Raw genomic sequence first — 17,709 nt, forward strand, 5'->3', positions numbered from 1 at the left:
CAAAACAGATTTAAGATAAGCAGTCTTAGCAATAACTCTTCAGTGAAAAAAAATCTATTTTATTTTTTAAAGGAAATCTATCTGTGCTGGGTGTTATGAGTGCATGGAACCCCAGGGGCTGGGAAGCCTAAGGCAAGAGGATCATGAGTTAGAGGGTGGTCTGGGTAACATAGTGCTACCTCTTCTCATTAAAAAAAAGATCCATTTGCTTTTGGCTTTTGTGTCTACCATACTGTTAGCATCTTGTGATCTGGACACGTAGTTCTAAGGAGCTCAACTGCACATGTGCCAGGACCAGGTGGACAGGCCGTCCTACTCAGGAGAGAGCTGACTGAAGAGCTCCAGCTACTCTAGTGGTTAAAGTCAACTAGAGGAGCTACAGAGCACAGAAAGATGGCAGCAGGGCCATGCAGAGGGCTGGCTTCAGGCTTTCCTTTACACAAGCGGCCAGGTGGAGACCTTCTGGATGACCATCTGGTCCTTCATTATGACCAAGAGGAAGCATAAAGCACTTGTCAGATATAATGGCTCATTATGCAGAATAAGACATAACAGTTACCAAGTTTTCTCCAGGGATTGAACCTAAGCTTCACTATGTGTGGCACAGGCATTTTATAAAATTACTGCCAATTTTCTTTTTCTGTTTTGGAAGTGGATAGGGAAGGCCAGGGGAATCGCAGTTGAAATTATTCCCAGAAGGTATATATGCAAAGAAGATGAGTTCACTTTTCTGTATGTTTTAAATATACCTCAAAAAAGTTAAGAGAAGAAAGTGTAACTGGACAAGGAACAAGCATGTAACCAATACTTCCTACGCATTTCCTTGGCTTCTTACAGGAGAGATCTGAGGAAGGCAGGATGAGTATTATTTGCATCTCCAAATACAAGAAAACAAGCAAGCACAGCCCTGAGGCTCTGGGACACCTGCCTGGGCGGGATGCCTGTCACCACCCAGGAGCTCCCAGGGGTTCTGTGGGCTACTGGCTAAGTGGGAAGCCCTGTGACCACTCCCTGCCCTGGGCCAGCCTTGTGCTGTGCCCACACTGCCTAAGGGATCTCCTTCTGCCAGATGGAACCTGTTACTACCCTAGTTATTCTCTTCCCGCTGTAGCCCGATGCCGACAGACACCTACCTTCTGAAAAGACCTTCAGGCTTTCAGACTCCTCCCTCGTTCTTCACCCTCATGTAGGTCCCCAGGAGCATGCAGTACACTGTGGCTGCCACTCCAAAGTAATCCACCTGGCAAGAAAGCGAGGTCCCATGACTCATGGCGATGCACACGTGATCCCATCACCATGTGCTAACATAGGCAGCAAGCTAAGTCACAGGAGTTTATCTTTGAAGAATTCTGAAAGTTGATTTCTGGTGGCTGGGGATTCAAGCAGCAGGAATGCTGCTTCTCAGTGAGGTGAGCAAGAGGGATTTCACTAAAATTCAATGCCAGACAGTCCTAGTGACTAAGAGACTCAGAAATTCAGGTACACTGAACAGAGACAGCACTGGAGCTGAGCTGGTTGCAGCAGTGGTGATGGTTCACCAGATGGAGGGAGAACACAGAGAAATACAACAGGGAAGTTTGCTGTGACAAAACCTGAAATCAAAAAAGCAGCCTGCACTGAGCTGATGCGGAGGTGATGGAATGTGCTCTGTGTTTCTCAAACAGCCACGGGGAGCTGAGGCGGGGAGCCTTGAGCCTCCAGCTGCAGTTCCCGCTGCTGAACAGGGAGAGCAGCGCCAACACTGCCACGCTCTCAGGTGAGCACCCACCTAGGGTCTAGGCCTAGGGTCTTCCTAGCAGAACGTGAGGGAAAGGGACACCAGGATTGTACCCAGGGGCATCCACATCAGAAAAGCGAAAGAGAGCTGAACTCATCTTCTCTGTGTGTCTGGTGCTCACATGACCAGCTGAGGAGGGTCGGGACTCAGAACCGGTGTATGTGAAGACGCCGAGGGATTAAGCCTGGGCAGGCGCGTTCACGGGCGAGAAAGAGAGAGAGAGAGAGAGAGAGAGAGAGAGAGAGAGAGAGAGAGAGAGAATGTGTGTGTGTGTGGGGGTATGTATGTGAAGGAGGGTGGCTCTCCTTCCTCAAGAGTAGAATTTTTGTGAGGCTCCTGAGATTCAGATCCCTTGACAGAGCTGGGCAACTGCCATGCATTAGCAAATACTACCAAACAAAGTCCCCGAGGCCCTGTTAGATCTAAGCCACTGGGTCCCTCATAGAACTGTGCGGCAGCACCCCTGGAGTACCGGGCCTGTGCAGACAGACTCCAGCCCACAGCTCCCTACCTCCCGCTGGGGAGAAGGGAGCTGAGAACGGCTTCAGCCAGCTTTAGTCTAGGCCACTCCAACCAGCCACTCAGGAGCAGTGACCACACATTCTTGTTGACTATTTTGATCACCTCAGTGGAGATGATTTCTTCTTCTTCTCCTTTTTTTTAATTAAGAATCTTTTCTGTTTTTGGGGAGTGTGTGTGGGAGAGTTCTTGATGTGAGAGAGTTCTGATTGGTTCATGGACATACACACATATTTCTTTCTCTCTGTTTTCTTCTCATTTTTAGCATGTTTTTTAATGTTATTTTTCCTTGACTTTTGAGGATTAGGGCTTGGGGTTTGTATTTTTTGGTTTTGTTTTCTTTTAATTGGTTTCTTTCTCTCTTCTGCTGACAGTCAAATTCTCTTGTTTTCTTTCTCTTCCTTCCTTAAAACCATCACCTGCTACATCTCGTCTTCTTCCTATGTTCACTTTTTTGAATTATAAACACTTTGACCTTCCTATCATGTTTTCTTTTCTCTTAATTAACTGTATTTTACCAAATTTAGCACTAATTGGTTATATAACTCTTTTCCCACCATTAATGCTGTTGTAATGATTACTGCTGTGGATGACATAATTGGCACCTATTGTTTGCTTTATTGCCAGATATAGCTCATGGCTACTTATTTGTTTGGCAATAGACCACACCATTGTTTTTTGTGGTAATTGACATTAAATGTCATAGTAGATATTTATTTTAACAGAAACAGATATATACTTTAATGCTGTCTGTTGTTTGCATCAGTTGTTACTATTGTTTGTTTTACCCTATTCTGAGAGATGCTGGGAATCTACAAGGCACTACAAGTTCACAGGGTGGAGATTCTGCTGCTGAACTCAACTCGGCGACAAGACAGCACATCTTGCTCCATGCACATGACAAACATCAGCTATACTTTAACACAAAGAATAGAAGAAATAAAAACTCAAACTAATGATCAGGCTCTGAATAGAAATGGCTAGGGGTTGTCCTTCAGGTCCCACTACAGACATCTACTGTTATACCAAAAAAGAGAATTAACACAGAGTCTGTGGATACCACATCTACAAGGGTGTCTCAGTCTAGATAACTTGAGGACACTTTGGCAAGTAAAGACTAAGCCCTAAAAAGGCCTACATGTAAGAGTGGCAGAGAAATCCACCCCAACAGATGTAAAAAAAACCCAACTCAGGAATACAAGAAAAATGAAAAAAACAAGATAACATGATACATCCTAAAGTTCATAATTCACCAGCGACTTACTCCAAAGATACTGAAGTGGATGAAATATCAGATAAAGAATTCAAAAGAATGATTATAAAAAATGACCAATGACTTCCAAGAGAAAACAGAAAAAACAGAATGAATTAAGGAAATCAGTACAGGATATGAATGAGAAATTCAACACAGAGAGATAATAAAAAAGAATTAAACAGAAATCTTAGAAATAAAGATATAATAAATCAAATAAACTGTCCAGCTAAAAATCTCTCTAACAGAGTAGAAAATTCTAAGGATAGACTCTTAGAGCTGGAAGACAAAGTGGCTAGTGTTGAACATTCAGATAGTGTAAAAGAAAATACATACTGACATTCAGAATAGACAACATTAAGAGACCAAATTTAAGAATCACTGGAATTGAAGAGGGTTGTGAGAATCAGGCTAATAGGATGGATAATCTTTTCAGGGAAATCATTATATTATTATTAATATAATAATTTGGAAATTATTATAACAGAAAAATTTCCAAACCTTGAGAATGAGATGGACATCCAGATATAGGAGGCATTCAGAACCCAAATAGACATGACTGAAAAAGAACCTATCCATGCCATAATATAATTAAAATGACTAACACAGAGAACAAGGATAAAATTGTAAAAGTCTCAAGAAAAAAAAATCAGGTCACATTTAGAGGTAAGCCAATCAGAATCACTTCTAATTTTTTAACAAACTCTAAAAGCCATAAAGTCTTGGAATGATGTGGCCTAAGTTCTGAAAGAAATTAAATGTCAACAAGATTGCTAGAACCAGCAATACTATCCCTCAAAATTGAAAGAGAAATAAAAACCTTCCAAGATAAGCAGAAACTACAAGAATTCAATACTACTAAACCGGTAATACAAATACTCCACAGAATAACCAAACCCCAGAGCTCACAATTAAACAAATCTCATTGGAAGGGTAGCTCTAAGCAAATGAGAAACAGGATCAAATTAAACATTATAAACATATCAAAATGGCAGGAATTAATAAACATCTCTTTATAATAATATTGAATGTAAATGATCTTAACTCTTCAATTAAAAGACATAGCTGGCAGAATGGATTAAAAAGCAAGACTCAATTTTATGTTGTTTGGAAGAGACACACCTTATAGGCAAAGACAGGCTGAAAGTAAACAACGAAATTGATATACCATGTGCATGGAGCCTGAAAATAAATAGGAGTAGCTACTCTATATCTGACAAAGCAGACTTCAAACCAAAATTAATCAGAAGAGACAAAGAAGGTTCAATATTGGTAAAGGGACAATTCAGCAAGAAGATATAACAGTAATAAATATTTATGCTCCAAATTGGGTGCAACTAATTACATAAAAGAGATACTACTCAAAGCCTTAGTAAGACACCAGTACAGTAACACCTGGGTGATCTCAACACAATTCTCTCACCATTAGATAGGTCATCAAGACATAGACTCAGTATAGACTCTTAGGACCTGTAAGATATTATAAATCAAATGGACTGAACTATAGAGTATTTCATCCAACATCAGATGAATATTTTTGACCATGGTTCATGGAACCTCCTCCAAAGTAGATCATATTTTAGGTCACAAAGCACCTCTTAGAAAATACCAAAAAAAAAAAAATTAAAAATTCTTATTTAAGAATAGTGATAAAACAACAACCTGTGGAATACTATGAAGGCAGTTCTAAGAGGAAAATTTAAAACCAGCCTAATGATATATCTTAAAGCCCTTGAAAAATAAGAATGAACCAATTCCAAAATGTGTAGGAGAAAACAATTAAAATCAGAGCCAAATCAATTGACTTGAGAATTAAAAAAAAAATTTAGAAAGGATCCATGAAACAAAAATTTGGTCCCTTGAAAAGATAAACAAGATTGATATGCCCTTAGCCAAATGAACCAAAAGAAAAAAGAGAGAGGACACAAATTCACAAAATTAAAGATAAAAAAAAGAGAAATCACCACACATGTCAAGAAATCCAGTGGATCATTAGGAACTATTTTGAAAACTTCTACTCCAATAAATTGTAAAACCTAGAAGAAATGAATACATTTCTAGACAAATATGATCTGCTAAAACTGAATCAAGAGAATATAGAAAACCTAAACCCGCCAATAACTTGTGATGACAAAGAGCAGTAATAAAGTCTTTCAACAAACAAAAGTCCAGGACTAGACGGATTCTCAGCTCAATTCTACCAGACCTTTAAAGAACTAATGGCAATGTTCCTCAAATTATTCTATGAAACAGAAAGGGACAAAATGTTTCCAAATTCATTCTATAAAGCCAGTATCACATTCATACCAAAACCAGATAAAGACACATCAAGGAAAGAAAAGTGCTAATCCTTCCATGGGGAGTCCATGGCTACTCTCTGAATATACTGTAAGACCTTTGGATGGCTGAAAAGAACAGACTGAACTCCTCCCCTTCCCCTGCACTCCAGGAGATGCCAGAACAGCATGTGGTCTGATATACTAGACCTAACTCCTGACCTTTCCCCTCTATCACCGGCTTCTGGAAGCCACAGTCCTCACTTGGTAACCAGGCATCTGATTTTATTAATCCAGGTTCAAAACTTTACATTTATCCTATTAAGTATTCTTTATATTTGTCATCTGTATTCTAATTTGGTGAAATTTCTGAAGCCTTTTAGGATAATAATGATCCATTTCTAACACTGTTTGAATCAGGTCCTGCACCTGAGTTTCTGTGCCACTCTCACTGTCAGAACCACCTGCCCACTTGCAAGACATGCGGCTGATTCCCCTGGGGGCAGTGGGGTGGGTCTCTCTATTAACCATGGCCATAAAGAAAACCATTTGCTCTGTTTTTATCTCCCAATCCAAGCTGGCTCCATGTGGTGGATTTTTGTTCTGAAGGGTTCACAGATCATTAAATACCTTTCCTAGGGTCAAATTCAGAACATATCTGCTTTCCTTCTTGTGAATAATAAGAAAAGTGTACTCTTCAGGAACAGAGTTTCATCTTTCCCTTCCCCTGAGCCTTAAGTCCCATCTCTCCTTTACTACCTTCTCTCTCTTTGAATGCTACAGAGTCAACCCAGGACCTCATGCTTACTGGGCAAGTGCCCTACTTCTAAGCCACGTTCCTGGCCCCCATCTCTTCTTCAACTGTGTCCAAGAGACCAGTTCAAACTAACGAGATTCCAAATTCATTTTGAAAATCTGGTAGGTTCAACAGAGGAAAATTTTCCAAACCTCTTACTTTAGGTCCGTACCTGGTAGTTCCATGGTTTGTTACTGAGCATCTCAGTACACTGGAAGCCAGATGTTTGACATTTTGCTGTAAGGGCAGTTCCTTTTGGAAAAAGTTTCATATCTATACTCTGACCCAGGTCAAACCAGTAGACAAATCGCCATCTTCATCGTTCTGTTCCAAAAACCTAGATTAAATACAATTCAGGACAGGAAATGAGCACAAATGACAAAGGGCTGCTAGATGTTCAGGAAAGAACCCTGTTCAGAGGTCCACACTTGCCTGTTTCCCAGTATGAAATTGTCTGGCTTAATGTCTCCGTGAATGATCTCACAGCTGTGGACGTGTTCAATCATGTAGAGCATCCTGATAGCGAAAGAGATGATGAGAGCCTGGGGCATCACTTTTTCGGGGGTATTTTTATAGAGGTTAATGGCATTCTAGAAACAATGCAAATGGTATCCTGAGTTGGATGAGGATTAATGAAATTTCAAGTCAAGGACTTTGCCCCTGTTTAGCACCCCAACTAAAGCTCTAACCAGAAAATATATGGGTAAGGCACAAACCAGAAATGTACTTAAATTCATATCCATATTATAAAAACAGAACACTTACTAATAGTGTCCCATAGCTGTAGAGATCTCCTGCCAAGATGCTCCCATTCTGGAATAAGTGGGCAGAATAGAATTTGATAAACATGTGGTGCACAGCTGGCTTTAGTCTCTCCATCAGCTGGGTACCAATGTAGAATTCCCAGAGGTTGGCAGACTTCTGGACCTACAAGCAAAACCAGGTATGTGTTATTTATATCCAGAGTCACATTCTGGAAAATAGTATCCTAATAAGGGACATGAGAAAGCAATGACATTATGATTTGTTCTGCAGGAAGCAATTCCAGATCCTCATAGTATTGTTTTATTTCTTAATTGCTCAATAAAAACATCACTGTCTTAAAGAAAAAAAAAGAGGCTGAAAATCATTTCTCTACAGTTCAAAAATGTATTTGCACCATTTACCTTTAAGACACATTTCTGTTTATTTTTGGTCTCATTCACATCTCCCTGGGTAGCTTTATAGACTTGGGCGAAGGCCCCTTCTCCAACAAGGTGATTGACGTAGACCAGTGAAGAACCTGGGAAGAGATAAATGTGTCAAAATGACAAATGGGCTCAAAATATTAAGGACTTTATCCAAATGAAGAATTTGTAAAATTTTATTTGTACTTGAATTGCTTTCATAAATAAAAATGGCCACAGTTGCTTGGGAAATGTTTTACAGGCTTAGATGAAAGGAAGTAAATACCTGCAACAAGAGCCCCCTTACCAAGTTCAGGGCAGCCTGCGGGGGTCACTAAGGTGCGTGGGTTTGGGCACTCAGTGCCTCCCCATCAAGGTTCTCGCATTTTAAAATGAGAAGCACCTGTGCTGCCCATCTTGCAGGCAGATGACAGGAGAAATCCTCCCTGAAGTGATACATAAAGCTTTTTGAAATAAACACATTTTACAATAGGATAAAAATAAAAAAGACAGCTTGACCAGGCTCCAATAGCTGGTGCTGCTCTCCAGGCTTTGCAACGCTGCTCAAGGGTGACAAGAAGAAGAGAGATGCCGGAAGGTCGGCCAAGAAAGGCAAGGGCCCAGTGAATAAATCTGGAGCAACGCTGAAAAGAAGAAGTGGTCCGAAGGCAAAGATCAGGGCAAGCTCAACATCTAGTCTTGTCTGACAAAGCTACTTATGACAAACTCTGTAAGGACGTTCCCAACTCCGAGCTTCTAAGCACAGCTGGGGTCTTCGAGGGATAAGGACTTGCGGTTCCTTGGCCAGGGCAGCCCTTCAGGAGCTCCTCAGTAAAGGACTTTTCAAACTCGTGTCAAAGCACAGAGCTCAAGTAATTTACACCAGAAATACCGAGATGGAGATGCCCCTGTTGCTGTGCAGATGCACTAGCAGGTCCAAGCAACTGTGCATTTGGAAAAATAAAACTTTATTAAAACAAAACAATAAAATTAAAATAAAAAGGGCAAAATAAAACGATAGCAACATTTGTAATAGACAATTTAAAATACTTAATTCAACTTTTAATTTTACATAGTTTTTGATTGATAGAAAAGTGGCCAAGAAAGCGGAGTTTCTGCATCCCACATGGCTCTTATGTCATAGACAAGGAACCAACCGAGGAGTGCTGCTGCTGACTGAAATCCACACTCCCAGACTCACTAGTTTTTCTTGTTTCAGGATACATTATATTTAGTCATTCTATATCCATGGCTACTCCTAGCCTGTGACATGTCTCAGACTTTTCTTGTCTTTTTTTTTTTAATTGACCTTGATAGTTCCAAAGAATACTAGTCAGATGTCCTTCAAATTGGGCTTGTTTATATTTTCCTTGTGGTTACACTGGGGTTATTGATTTTGGAGAAAAAGACCATGGTGATGTTGCACTTGATTCTTAAAAATTCTAAAAATAATCCTCCCATTCAAAATCAAATATATATTTAAAAAAAAAAAAAGATCTGTGATTTCCAGTCTAGCACATAAGCAGCTTGAAAGCTGTCACTCCACTTTTATGGCAAGAAAGTAACTGGACAACTGAAATTCAACAGCTCTTCTTGAACTATTAAAAAACTGAGATCAGAGGAAAAACTGCTGCACCCAAAGTGGGGAGACGGAGAGGAAGACACAGAGATTCACGGAGAGGAAGACACAGAGATTCACAGCAGACACCACGCTGGAATTAGCAATGGGAAGGGCAGTACTCCTCAGATTACCTAAGAAGATGACTCTCAGTTGTTTGGTGCACGCCTGCAATCTCAGCGACTAAGGAGGCAACTTAGTGAGACCCTGTCTCAAAATAAAAAATTAAAAGGACTGGGATGTGCTCAGTGATAAAATGCCCCTGAGTTTAATCCCTAGTATAAAAAGAAAGTCTCTAGGGAACCTTAAAGGCAACAGGGAAGACAACACAGCTTAACTTCTAGCCAGATAAAGGTTACACCAAAGCCTAACTATCTCAGTTCCATTTACACAGTCCATCAGGTCTGGCCAGCAACAAAATTGACAAGGCATATTAAAAGACAAAACACAGCTTGAGGAGGCAGAGCAAGCACTGGAAATGGGCAGAGATTTCAGCATTATCAGACCAGGATAATTTTTAAAATTGTTATGAATGTGCTAAGGATTCTAACAGAAAAAGGAGACAATTTTCAAGAACAAATCCGTCAAATAAGCAGAAAGAAGCAAAAAGAAATGCTAGAAATAAAAAACCCACTCAGTGACAGAAACCAAGAATGTCTTTTAGTAGACTGTACACGGCCAGGGAAAGAATCAGTGAGCTCCAGGACACCCTAAGAGAAAAACTGAAATGTAAAATGAAAACAAAAAGTGTGAGTTTTCAAAAATTCAAGACCAACACCAAACCACAGATCCTGGAATCTCAGAGAATACCAGGCAGGACAGATAGAAAAACCTACACCTAGGCACATCACAAAGAAAATGCAGAAAATCAAAGACAAAGAAAATTTTGAAAAATGCTACAAAATAGAAATAGCTATAAAAGGAGCTTACTTCTGGAAGAACAAGGATAAGTACATCAGATTTCTCCTTAGAAACCACACAAGCAAGAGTGTGCAGTACAACATTCCTTCCATCAGAAATGGACCATTAAGGGGCTCAGGATGTGGCTCAACTGGTAGAGGGCTCGCCTGGCATGCATGAGACACTGGGTTCAATCCTCAGCACCACATAAAAATAAAAAAATAAATATATTGTGTAAAATATAAATATATTGTCCACCTAAAACTAAAAAATAAACATTAAAAAAAAAAAAGAAATGGACCATTAAACAGAAAATTGGATCTGAATGACATTTACAGAATATATGACATTCTCACACTGACTTGGAACATTCACCAAGACAGACCACATTCTGTGCTGTAATATACACCCTCACAAATTTAAAAGAATAGAAATCATATAATGTCTCCTCTCAGACCACAGTGGAATTAAACTGGGGATCCATTAACGCAGACAGCTGGAAAGCCCCTACATCTTGGGAGATTAAACACACTTCTGAATAACACATGGATTGAAGAAGTCTCATGAAGGACTTAGAAAAGAAGAAAGAGTATATAACTAAAAATAACACATTTTAAAAAAGAATTGTTTACAAAAAAGTAAGAATAAAAATAACCAAAAAAAAGATACAAAATTAATGATTTAAGGTTCCACCTTAGGAACTTAAGAAAAAAGAACTAATTAAATGTAAACAAAAGAAAATATTATGAAAGAAATCAATAGAGAAAAATAAGAAAACCCCAAAAATTGTGTTTTTGAGAAGATTAATAAAATTGATAAACATCAAGTCAGGTAAGCTAAGAAAAAAAAAGACACAAATAATGAGAAATGAAAGGCTCATGGACGCTAAAGACATAATAAGAGAGTATTTAGAACATAATGTTCACAAGTGAGAAAAACTTAGATGAAATGAACCAATTCCTTGAAAGACAAAATCTATCAAAGCTCATAAAGAGAATTAGATAACTGGAATAGTTCTGCATCTATTAAGGAAATTGCATTAATAACTAATAACCTTCTAAAGCCGAAAGCACCAGGTTCAGATGCACTCACTGACAGATTCTATCAAATCTGTAAGGAAGAAATTATAGAAATTCTCTATAATCTCTACCAGAAAATAGTGGTAGAGTATACTTCCTAATTTATTCTATGAGGTCAGCATTTCCAGGTTACCAAAACCAGATGGAGATATTATAGGAAACACTACAGACAAATACTTCTCATGAGTGTAAATATCTTAACAAAACATTAGCAAGTAAAATCCAACAATGTATACAGTAAGTTATATACCACGACTGTCTTAGTCTGACTTCTGCTGCTATAACAGAATATTATGAACTGGATAAATTATAAAGAAAAGAGATTTATTTGGCTCATAGTTCCAAAAGCTGACAAGTCCAAGATTGAGGGGCTAGAACAGGTGAGGATCTTCATCGTCCATCCTAAGATGGTAGGAGCATCACATGGTGAGGGTGAGGCGGGAGATGGCCTGCCAGAACCCCCATTACAACTAACCCACCCAGCAACAATGGCCTCAGTTCAATCGTAAGGGTATGCCTTCATGGCTTAATCAACTCTTAAAGATCCCACCTCTTAAACTGTGACAATAGCAATTAAATTTAAACATGACATCTGAAGGGGACATTCAAACTATAGCAATGATCCAAGAAACACAAGGATAGCTCAACATCTGAAAATCAGTTAACCTGACCCATCATACCAACAGGCTAAGAATAATCACATAATATAATCACATGATCATATTCACATATGCAGGAAAAACATTTGATAAAATCCAACATCCGTTCATAACAATTCTGAGCAAACTAGCAACAGAGAAACTTCAACTTGATAAAGAACATGTACAAAACCTATAGCCAGCATCAGACCTGATGGTGATACACTACATAGATGCAGCCCCAAGGTCAGGAATGAGGTGAGGATGTCTCTTATCATTTCTATTCAGCATTGTACTAGAATTCCCACCTAGTGCAATAAGACATTTATTTATTTATTTATTTAAAAAAAAAGAAAGAGTGTGGGCTGGGGATGTGGCTCAGCGGTAGCGCGCTCGCCTGGCATGCGTGCGGCCCGGGTTCGATCCTCAGCACCACATACCAACAAAGATGTTGTGTCCGCCGAGAACTAAAAAATAAATATTAAAAAAATTCTCTGTCTCTCTCTCTCTCTCCCCTCTCTCAATCTCTCTTTAAAAAAAAAAAAAGAAAGAGTGTGAAAGTGAGAGACAGAGAGAGAATTATTAATATTTATTTATTTTTTTTAGTTTTTCGGTGGACACAACATCTTTGTTTATATGTGGTGCTGAGGATTGAACCCGGGTCGCACACATGCCAGGTGAGCACGCTACCGCTTGAGCCACATCCCCAGCCCAGCAATAAGACATTTTAAAAAAATAAGTATACAGATTGGAAAAGAAAGAAATAAAACTATCTTTCTTTATAGATGACAGGACTATCTAAAGAATCAACACTTAAAAAATCTCCTGGAACTATTAGTGGATACAGAAAGCTTATAGGACACAAAGAAGATATATAAAATACAATTACTTCCCTATGTTCCTGAAATACACAATTAGAATGAGAAATTAAAAAAACAAAGAATACTTAGGTAATAATATATATATTATGTACCAGATCTATATGAGAAAACCTAAACTCTGATGAAAGATCAAAGGAGATTTAATTGGAGAGATTTCCATGTACAGGGATAAGATTCAATTTTGTCAAGATGTCATCTCTTCCCAACTTGACTAAATGCAATCTCAATAAAAATCTAGAAGTTATTTTGTGAACACCAACAAACTGATTCTAAAGTTTATATGGAAAGGCAAAAGACCCAGAAAGTCAACACAATATTGAGATGGAAGAAGGAAGTAAAGGGCTGACTTCATCCCACTCTGAGACTGACCATAACCCTGTGGTGCTGGCAAGAGACAAGCAAACCCATGGAAAAGAGCTGAGTCCAGAACAGAACCACACAGACTTAGAACTGCTCTTGGGCAAAGGATCAAACATGAGAAACAGTGTCTTCAGTAAGTGGTGCCAAGCATTCAGACATGCACAAGTGACAATGAACCTAGACACACACCTTATACCTTGCACAAAGGTTAACTCAAAATGAAGCACAGACCGAAACGGAAAAAATAAAACTATAAAACTTCTAGAAAAGAATACAGAAGACTATTTAAGTTTCCACTGGTGCAATGAGTTTTTCGATGTAACACCAAAAGCATGACCTGTAGGGGGAAAAAAACCTGATAAACTGGACTTCATTAATATTAAAACTTCTGTGCTTTAAAAGACACAATTTAAAAAAAAATAGAAAGACAAACCAGACTGGGAGAAAATCTTTGCAAAACAAGTATCTAATAAAGAACTGCTATCTAAACTATTTGAGAAATTCTTGATATTTAACAATATGACAATTAAAAAATGGGAAAAAGATCTGAACACATAGCTCATTAAAAGTATGCAGACAGAAAGTAAACACATGAAAAAATGTTCACTCTCACTGGTGAACATCACTGTTGTCACCCTGAAATAGTGAGACAATATTGCACACCTACCAGAAGGGTAAAAACAACAGCAAAAGCTGCGAGGGTGTAGCAGGGAGTTCTTGCTCACTGCTGATAAAGACACAGATGGTATGGCCACACTAGCAGAGCTTGGCACTTTCTCATATAAGCAAACACTCAGCCCTCTGTATATGAGGATCCAAATCTATAAACTTTTTTTTTTTTTTAAAGAGAGAGAGAGAGAATTTTTTTTAATATTTATTTTTTTAGTTTTTGGCAGACACAACATCTTTGTTTATATGTGGTGCTGAGGATTGAACCCGGGCCGCAGGCGTGCAAGGCGAGCGCACTACCGCTTGAGCCACATCCCCAGCCCCCAAATCTATAAACTTAACCAACTATAGATTGAATATGTACAAATATTTTTAAATCATTATTCCTTAAATAATAGAGCATACCAACTACTGACTCTGTACAAAGTATTGTAAGTAACCTCAAAATTATTTAAAGTATATGTTAAGTTATATGCACGGCTACCCATTTTATATGAGAAACTTGAGCGTCATGGACTTTGGCACCCACTGGGTTCCTAGAGCTAGCCTGTGCAGACCTGAGGGATGAGTGTATATTCATGCCACGAAATCCAACAATCACACTCCTTGGTATTTACTTCAATGGGTTAAAAATACGTCCATAGAAAAACCTACATACAATGTTTAAAGCAACTTTATTCATAATTGCGAAAAGTTGGAAGCAACGAGGTGGCCTTTAGTAGGTAAATGAGCTGTGGGGTACAGGGCCATCCAGATGGTGGGGACTATTCAGTGATTCAAAAAAAGCTAGCAAGCCATGAAAAGGCAAAGAGGAGCCTTAAATTCTGTTGCTAAGTGTCAGGAAATGGCCCGATGGGCTACAAACTGTAATTTCAAACACATGACATTCTAGAAAAGGCCAACTGTGGAAAAAAGGGCCCAGTCAGTGTCTACCAGGGCTTCTGGGGTGCAGAGGAAGGGGAGAAGGGGAAAGCACAGGAGACTTAAGGCAGGCCAACTATTCTGAAGTGTCCTCCAGCGAGGAGATCTGCCAAGCGTTCCAAACCCCAGAACGCACAGTACAGGGAACCTCTAAGGAAATTGTGGACTTTGGCCACATACCAGTACTGGCTCATCACTGTCACAATCAGCAGGCACACTTATTTAAGATGCTAACAGAGGATCTGGGAGGGGCAGGGAGGTAGGCATGGGGAACTCTGATGGCCCCTCAATTGTTCTGAAGGCCTACGGTGGCTCTATGTGTGAAAAGCCTTGCTCTCGCGTTATCCACAACCACCCACTTTCCCACTCCCACTAAGCCAACCATTTTAGTTTTGAGTATTCTTCAAGAGTTTTCCAGAAATACTGTCAAATGAGTATATAATACTATATCTCTTCTTAAGAAACATGTAACACACACTGTCCATACAGAATTAGTTTCCATTCTGCCAGGTGTGGTGGTGCATGTTGTAATCCCAGCTACTTAGGAGGCTGAGGCAGGGGGATCACAAGTTTGACACTGGATTGAGCAATGTAGGGAGACGTTGTCTCAAGATAAAATAAAAAAGGCCAAAGATGTAGCTCAGTAGTAGTCCTTGCATAGCACGTGTGAGGTCCTGGGTTCAAGCACCAGTACTAAAAAAAAATAAATAAATAACCAAGTTTCCATTTGGATGATAAAAACTTATAATAAGATGGTGGTGACAGTTGCACATGTGCTTGTTATCAACGTCCTTAGTGCCTCAGTATATTGAAAAGTGGTCAGAATGGAAAAAAAAAATCCTCATTTTGTTATCAATGCCTGTTTTTGACTATAAAATCTGCAAGAAATTCTTAAATAGTCTAACTGCATTTTTAAAATTTTGCAGTTCTGGAGATCAAACCCGCAGCCTCACACATGCCAGGTTAGTGCTCTGCTGCTGAGCTTCCCCAGCCTATGCACGTGCATTTTTACTTTGATAGAGATCTCTGAGTTAAATGTGTTCCAGTCCAACAGCACTCATGGTTCTATAGCCATGGATTAACAAGATTTCTCAATACTGTAGCTGTAACTCTTTACTGGGGCTGGGGGACAGGAGGAGAATCTCACATACACATGAATCACCATCAACGTTCCATGGATGAACAAGAATTCAAAGCTATATCACCCATAAAGTTCTTACCCAATTGAAATTCAGTCTTGGGCTTGATGGACGGAAGTTTACACTGCCACTCAAAAGTATTTGGATAGGAACTCACTGGTTTAGGAAGCCCAGACAGAAGTTTGAGAATCAACTTATCATCCCACGGATTCTCAATAGTGAAGTCTTAAAGGAACAGGAATAAGAAAAGAAACATGAGTTCAGTATTCAAAGATTTTACTTAATAAATTTTAGATAAAGCAAGTGGAGACATTCATTCATTAATTAAGCTTTCAAAAGTCTCATTCTTTAGAGAGCATTGATTCAAGTAATAGAGAATTGTTTCCAAAAGTCAGAACTGGGAGTTGTGCAGTTGACCATCTGCCATTTTGGATTTGAAAGTTTAAATCAAAATTCAGGGTGACAAAGGGATATCATCTGCATCTCACTCCGCTCACCTAAAATGCTAGGTCCTGCCTTTAGCAGTTATGGCTGCACATTTAAGGCACACATGGGGTTGGTTAGTGACCTCAAATGTGCTCAGACAGATACATGGTCTTTAACTGCTTTCCCACTTACACCCACAAAACACAATTTGCACATGAGTTGTACTTTGGTCCAAGATAGAAAACAATTTCTAAAGGGAAGATGAAGGTTTCTCTCCAACTTAGAATAATAACGTATTCTTATTAGTGGCAATTATGAAAGGACTGCTAGGGTAGAACCTAGCCTTGTCCCCTAGCCACTCCATCTCTGGTCCATATTCTCTACCAGTAGGTGAGACTGTCTGGGTGACAAGGGGTGGTAGGAGGGATCTCTTTAATCTTGACCCTCTGTTGACTTTTCTGTAAAGTGGGGAAAACAGCATTAGATTAAATGCCTGATACACAGTAGGCCCTTGAATTCCAATTCCCTCTTCCAACAGTACTTAACTTGAAATCTAAAATTAAAATGCATCGATTTGCCCTTCAAGTACATTCCTGCTGGACTGCACTTCAGTATAGTGAGAAGTGTCTGACTGTAGGTTCTACTCAGTGGCACACCGGTCCCCCTCTGAGTTCTTCCACAGAACAGCTCTTCCTATGCTGTGGTCCTAATGGCATGACTAAGCCTGAGCCTCTGTGCACACCTGGAGCACTGACATCCCCATGGGGACCCATCTGCATCCGGTCTTCTTGGGGCCTGGCACTGGCATTGGACGGGTCCTCCACAACGGCACGGTCAGTGTCTGTGAGTTTACAAGCTTCAAGGCCCCGTACAGCTTCCTGGGTGAGTGCAGCACCCGGGGCAGCCTGGCTGAAATGGTGCAAGGATACCAAAGAGAGGTCTCTGGGGCATGTGCCTTCTGGGCTCTTCTCTTGAATTCAACTGGATGTGAAGAAAATTATAGAGAAAATCAAAACACCCTATTATTAGAAGCCTAATGGACTTGATCACACAAAAGTTCTGCAACAGAGTTTCCTTTTCATTCTAGGAATGTCACTTCAAATATGCTGCACAGCTTGAGTTGATTAAATCATTTTCTTACACAACTATAGGCAAATACAAAGCTAGTCCAATATTAATAGAAATAAAAATCAAAGACATGATGATATACTAGATAAATGGGGGTGGTGATATGCTTGGTATTATTTAGCAGGGAATGTCGAGAGAAAGGGTATCTCAGCAGCACTGCTATG

General features: G+C 39.5%; 1 pseudogene across 1 annotated transcript in view; it reads right to left on the reverse strand.

Annotated features, from left to right (window-relative positions):
* The window catches only part of LOC144371885 (mitotic checkpoint serine/threonine-protein kinase BUB1-like), a 42,828-nt pseudogene that overhangs the window by 503 nt on the left and 24,616 nt on the right, over positions 1-17,709 (reverse strand). The window contains exons 14-20 of the transcript XR_013431976.1: positions 17,160-17,398; positions 16,073-16,216; positions 7,787-7,902; positions 7,386-7,547; positions 7,053-7,210; positions 6,793-6,957; positions 1,134-1,240 (exon numbers count right to left, since the gene is read on the reverse strand). The product of XR_013431976.1 is annotated as a mitotic checkpoint serine/threonine-protein kinase BUB1-like (transcript). The remainder of the gene's footprint in view (positions 1-1,133; positions 1,241-6,792; positions 6,958-7,052; positions 7,211-7,385; positions 7,548-7,786; positions 7,903-16,072; positions 16,217-17,159; positions 17,399-17,709) is intronic.

The sequence above is a fragment of the Ictidomys tridecemlineatus genome, chromosome Y (assembly GCF_052094955.1).
Source record: "Ictidomys tridecemlineatus isolate mIctTri1 chromosome Y, mIctTri1.hap1, whole genome shotgun sequence".
NCBI lineage: Eukaryota > Metazoa > Chordata > Mammalia > Rodentia > Sciuridae > Ictidomys > Ictidomys tridecemlineatus.